General features: G+C 31.4%; 1 non-coding gene across 1 annotated transcript; it reads right to left on the reverse strand.

The window, feature by feature from the left end:
* Positions 1-6,393: 6,393 nt before the first annotated feature.
* LOC126033219 (U6 spliceosomal RNA) lies at positions 6,394-6,497 on the reverse strand. The gene has a single exon (XR_007504343.1). It is a non-coding gene; the product is annotated as a U6 spliceosomal RNA (small nuclear RNA).
* Positions 6,498-6,738: the final 241 nt, after the last annotated feature.

Raw genomic sequence — 6,738 nt, forward strand, 5'->3', positions numbered from 1 at the left:
CCTAAGTTCTTGTCTAGAGTGATCAGTTCAAAGTCATATTGTCCTATTAGTCCTCTTTCTACCTTAACAGCACTGTTTCGCTATTTGTAGCAAGCTTCCTAACATGTACTGGTTTTCCTTGTCCTCATCTCTATAATTTCTGGATATTATTACCATCCTTTCCTTTATTTTCTAATATTCTACAAATTCTGTGTTTATCCCTTCCTGACTCATTTTATTCAGTATAATACTATACATAGCCATCCATATATAAGAAAATTTTATGACTATATTTTTTCCTTATAGATGCAAAGTCTTCCATTTTGTAGATGTATTATGTTTTCTTTTTCTTAATTTAAATTTTTATTTTGATCAAAGTGGATTACAAATCTTTCACAGTAATATTTTAGCAACATTGAATCAGGGGCATTCCCACCACCAATGTTGTCCTCCCTCCACCCCTGTTCCCAACATGCATTCCATATCTCTTTCCTTTACCCCCCGGATTGATAGTATAAATGGTCTCCTCTGTGTCTAGCATGTTGTAGATTGGGTATCAATTCTGTTGTCGTTGGCTTTGGATTTGGTGTTTAAGTCTGAATATTTTTTTTATTTCTACTTAATGTTCATACGACTGTCTGGTCTTGATCCTCCATTATTTCCCCCTCATTTTCTTTAACTACATATTTGTTCTCAGGCACCTGGGCAGGATATTTCCAGATTCTCGATATTGTAAATAGTGCTGTGACAAATATATGATTTCAGAGGGATTTCTGAAGATTTATTCATTTTTTCTAAGTTCTCTTGTTTTGTGGAGAAAAAATATTAAATATTCTCAAAGGTTCAGATTACCATTTTTATTTCTATAGTAGCTGTAGTATTTGTAGTAGCATTACCCTTTAGATTTCTGATACTGTTGATTAAGATTCTCTCCTTTTTTTTCTGAGCCTTGCTAATAGTTTATTGATCTTGTTTTTTTTTTTGTTTTTGTTTTTGTTTTTCAAAAAACTAACTTTTGCTTTCATTGTTCTTTTGGATTGTTTTCTGGGTATTGATATCTGCTCATTATTTTCCTGCCTTGCTACTTCTGCCCTTTTTCTGATAACTTTTCAATTCCCTAATTCTGATCTTCATTCTCATCTGTTTCCAGGAATCTTTTGATGTCCTCCTTGTTTTCATCTCAGACCCATTCATTGTTCAGTAGTGAGCTGTTTATCTTCCAGGTGTTAAAGTTATTTCTTTGTTTCAGTTTGTAATTCACTATATTTTTAGTGATTCATAATTAGAAAATATAATTTTTTTAATTTTTATTGTGACCAAAGTGCATTACAAATCTTTCACTGCATCATTTATGGTACATAGTGACAATGAATGAGGGGCATTCCCACCACCAGCGCTGTCCTCCCTCCACCCCTGTTCCCAGCACTTATCCCATATCTCCCTCCGTTACCCCTCAAAATGTTAGTACTACTGGTCTCCACTTTACAGCTTGTTGTAGATTGAGCATCCATTCCAATTTATCACTGGAGATAAAAAAAAAACAAACAGGATAATAAAAAAGAGAGAAGAAGATTGGTAACAACTACCAAAAAAAGAAAGAGAGAAAAAAAAAGAAAGAAAGAAAAAAAGAGGGGCCAGCGAGGTGGCGCTAGAGGTAAGGTGTCTGCCTTGCAAGCGCTAGCCAAGGAAGGACCGCGGTTCTATCCCCCGGTGTCCCATATGGTCCCCCCCAAGCCAGCGGCGATTTCTGAGCGCTTATCCAGGAGTAACCCCTGAGCATCAAACGGGTGTGACAGAAAAACCAAAAAAAAAAAAAAAAAGAAAAAGAAAAATAGAAGACAAAAGAAAAAAATGCACCCGGCAAATAAAAATAAAAACAAACCACCAAATAATAACCACAAGAGTGAAAAGGAAAGAGAAAAGTGGAAAAAAAAAAGAAGGAAAATAAAGTCAAAAACTAACAAATCAAAACAAAACAAGAAAAAGTAGGGGTGCTGGAGTGGCAGGGTTTGGCTCCCCTCCCACACTTTTTTTTTTTTTTTTTGCATAGGCACAATAAGCATTGAGGAAAAAAGGGAATTTCATTTATGGAGGTATGTTTTATGGCCCAGCATGTGCTCTATCTTGGAGAATGTCCTATGGGTACTAAAGAAAAAAATATGTATTCCGTTTTGTGAAGATGAAAAGTCTATATGTGTCTAGTAAGCAATGCTCATGCATTTCTTTCAAGGCCAGTATATCTTTGCTAATTGTTAGCCTGGTTGATCTATCAAGAAGTGAGTAGAGTTTAAGTCTCCCACTACTATTGTTTTGCTAATGATGTCTTTTTTAAAGTCTTTCTTATGTAGATGAGTCCTTACAATGTTCCACATTTACCAGCCCTACTGCAAGACCAAGTCAAGAAGCCACTCACAGCCAGAATAATCTATGGAAACACCACCTGGTAGCTGCTTCCAGCTTTATCTTTTTTGTTTACCGCTGCCCTGCCACCATGTTATTTTCCCCTCTGGCAATCTCCATAGGATCTTGATTTTTGATGTGACTGGATTTTGCTTCTTCAGGATCAGGGTGCTCAACTGCTAAATTTAGGGTTTTCAAGAATTTACCATTTGGGGTTGCTTGAGGACAAACTGCAATGGGCATTTCCATGGTCTGTGCTGTTACAGCTGGAACTGCTGCAGCAGCCTCTCCTCCATCGCTCTCTCACTCTGCTTCTTATATTTTAACCCATTTTTTTTTATCAAGTTGTTTTCTCATGAATGAGCTTCCAATTTTCTTCATATATTTAAAATAGTAATCCTTATTTAAAACATTTTTTACAGAACATTGTTACAGTCTGTAATTTGCCTTATATTGTTCTAATAATATTTTCAGGAACCAAGTACATTTTATTTTAATAAAATCTAATCGATTCTATATGTTGCGAATCATGCTTTTGTTATTATGTAATTATGTGTTTAACAATGATATGTACAATGCATATAAAACACTATATAACTTATATTATATGTTTTATATGTAATATACATATCAATGTTAAAATATATAATTATATATTACATACAATTAAATATTTTAAAATATATTAATTAAATATTTAAATATATCAGTTAAATATTATATTATAATATATAAAATATAAAATACTTTATAAATATTTTCATAAATATATTTTATAAATATTTTATAAATAACTTATGAATATTTAAATATATTAATTTAATATTTAAATATATCAATTAAATATAATATAATATAATATATAAATATTATATTATATATTGTATATTATATAATATATAATATATAAAATATAATGTTATATAATGTATTATATATTCAATTATACATAATATATTATATATAAAATATAATATATTATGTATAATATATAATATAATATATAATATACTATATAATATAATAAAATAATATATATTTATGTATTAATATATAGTAATATAATATAATATATTATAATAATATGATTATATATAAAATATGATATATATAATATATATACCATGTAATATGTATAAGGCATTATATATATATATATATATAAGAACACAGTCTCATTTAACTATAGCCTTAGTGAATGTCCTAAAATTACTGTTTGTCAAGTCCTTGAGTGATGTTATAGTGACTGATATGACTCCCACAACCCCATATGGTCCCCTCAGACCTCTCAACATAGAGCTAGGAGTAAACCCTCAGCACCACTGAATATGGCCTCAAAACAGTTAGAACCAAACCTAACTACACCCTGTTACTCTTAATCAATTTTTAAATGCCATTTACTTATTTTAAAATTTAATTGAGTAAGCTATACCAGGGCTAATTAAATTTCAGGTTACATAATTTTGAACTTAACCTCAGTTGTGAATTCAGCAGGTGGTCTGAGACGTAAAAACTCAAAATAATTATTCTAAATTTCATATTCTTTTTTCTTTGTTTTTTGGGGGTCACACCTGGCAGTGCTCAGGGTTTACTCCTGGCTCTCTGCTCAGAAATTGCCCCTGGCAGGCACATGGGACTGTATGGGATGCAGGGATTTGAACCACCGTCCTTCTGCATGCAAGGCAAACGCCTTACCTCCATGCTATCTCTCCAGCCCCTAAATTTCATATTCTTAAACTTTAAAAATGGAAGTATGTGGAAGTCCCAGGTTTGATCTCTGGAAACACATAATTCCTTTATTTTTCTTCTTTATTACTGTGGCTGCACCAAACCAAAGAGAATTAGAGTCACTAGAGAATATTTCTCTAGACTGTCCAATGTAATAAAATTATTTATGCTATTCAGTTGTGCTTATTATCTAAGTTCAGGTGAGATAGGCTAGTGTTTAAAGTAACAAAAAGGGAAAGAGCAATAATACAGTGGGTGCTATTGTCTTGCGTACAACTGAATGGGATTTAATCCCTGAATCCCATTTTCACTCTGGGCCCAACAAGGAGTGAATCCTGAATGTAGATACAGTGTGGCACCCAAAATAAATAAAGTAACAACATGATTTCTTTTCTCTAATGCCATTATTACCATGATCAAGCATTGGTTTTGGTGTCAGCCACTCTGGACTCCAATTTTAGTTCTGAAGTTCTATATATACATATAAATGCAAATAATTACATGTGTATATATGTAAAATATAAGCACTCCCAAGTTATATTCAGGTACAGGTAAGTTTTAAAGGTATTAGAAAAATTGGCAACTAAAAATCAAATTTCTATAAAAATCTAAAATAAAAAACTAAATATGCTAACTATAATTGCCATTTAATTTCTTGCTAAAATAAAATAAATTATACATTTGATTGCCAAAAATACTGTAAACATCATATTATGTCTTATTATTAATAAGATTTAATGATATAACAAAGCAAATATATATTTGGTACATTTTTTAATTATGCAGAAGAAAACTTTTTTATTTTTCTTTTAATTTCCCCAATGTACTAATTCATTTGTTAAAATTAAATCAGTGATTCCAAAATGTTTAAAAAGATATAAAAAGAATAGTTGTTCTATCTTCCTCTTATGGGACTTGTTCATTGTCAAAGGACTTTATATGTGTCTATGAGATTGGGAAAAATTGAATTAATCTGACCTTATATCACAAGTAAATTTTCTTTACTCATAGTGAAAAGAAAGTTAAAGACCGAATAAAAAAATCCAACATCCTGATCTCTGACCTATGCTCTATTATGTGAACATGAACATGAACATGATAAAGGACTTGAAAGTGACATCATGATATATGGTTTGTGTCATATATTACTAGGAGGCAGGGACAGTGACATTTATTTTACCATTCCAAGTGTATTGGGCACTTAATATATAGTTTGCTGCTCCATTCACTTTGTTCACGGTTGAAATTTATTGACTGATAGTGGGTTTGCTTTTATTTTGTGGTAAAAAAAAATTCAGTTTATATGCTGAATTGCTCTTAGAATTCTCAGCAAAAGGAATACAAATGAAAAATAAATTGTATATCAGAATTCTAAATGACTACACTATTAAGCCAAGATTAAGAAATACACTTTTTAATTCTCCTAGAATTATGGTTATATATGGTTATAAAACATGTCTAGTCTTCAAATACAACAAATGATATCTCAAAGTTCTATATCATTGAATCAGTCCCCTAAACTATTTAGACATGTTTTTTCCAAAATGTCCAGTAATAAATCACCTTAATATGCAGAACCAAGGTCAATGGATTCTTAGAATACACAAATCAAGTTACTTCCATTAGTATAAATGAATGAAGATTTCCTAGACATAGAAAATAATATCTCTAATAACAGCTATTTTAATTTAATTTTACTTTATTTAATTACTTTGTTGGTTTTGGATCACAAATGGTGGTGCTCAGTAGTTATTCATGACTCTATACAAGAATTAACTCTGGCAGGTTCTGAGGGCCATATGGGATGCCAGGGTTCAAAGTCCAGTTAGCTGCATTCTAGTTAAGCATCCTACCTGTTGTACAATATTTATGACCCTAAAATCACTATTTTTTAAATTTATAAAAATAACCTATAGCATTACAGGGAAAACTAGAGAGGTAATTTTGGTCACATTAGTTCATATATTTTTTCTAATATACAGTCCTTTCTCCTTCGTGTTTTAAGTCCCCTTCCAGTATTAGCAAAGAATTTAAACAAAATAATTGGAAACATTTATCTTAGAAATTAAAGAAATTCATGGGCCAGAGCAATGGTGCACCTGTAGGGCATTGGCCTTGCATTAGGCTGACCCAGGACGGACCTTGGTTTGATCCCCCAGTGTCCTATATGGTCCCAAAAGCCAGAAGCAATTTCTGAGCACATAGCCAGGAGAAACCTCTGAGTGACACCAGGTGTGGTCCAAAACAACAAACAAAAATAATTAAGGAATTGCAAATTGTACATTTACATATTATAAACACTTTATGAATGTGTTTATCATACTTGCTCAGGGGCCATGCTAATTTCTATATTGTTTGAATGTTAGTATGTTAGCTGCTGAAGGAAGCTCTACATTAAATTATAATAAAATATGATGCTTTTCTCCACCTGATTCTTCAGATATTAATTTGCTAGTGTATTTAATCTAAAAGATACATTGAGTCTGAGTGATTTTTCCTCTGTGCCCTAATATCATCACTTAAATATCTATATCTAATCTGTACCTATATATTTAAATTAAATAAATTAATTTCTGTTAAGTATATGGATGAAAGTCTGTAAAAAAAAAAGTCAATATTTATGTGGCTAGG

The sequence above is a fragment of the Suncus etruscus genome, chromosome 16 (genome assembly GCF_024139225.1).
Source record: "Suncus etruscus isolate mSunEtr1 chromosome 16, mSunEtr1.pri.cur, whole genome shotgun sequence".
In the NCBI taxonomy this organism is placed as follows: domain Eukaryota; kingdom Metazoa; phylum Chordata; class Mammalia; order Eulipotyphla; family Soricidae; genus Suncus; species Suncus etruscus.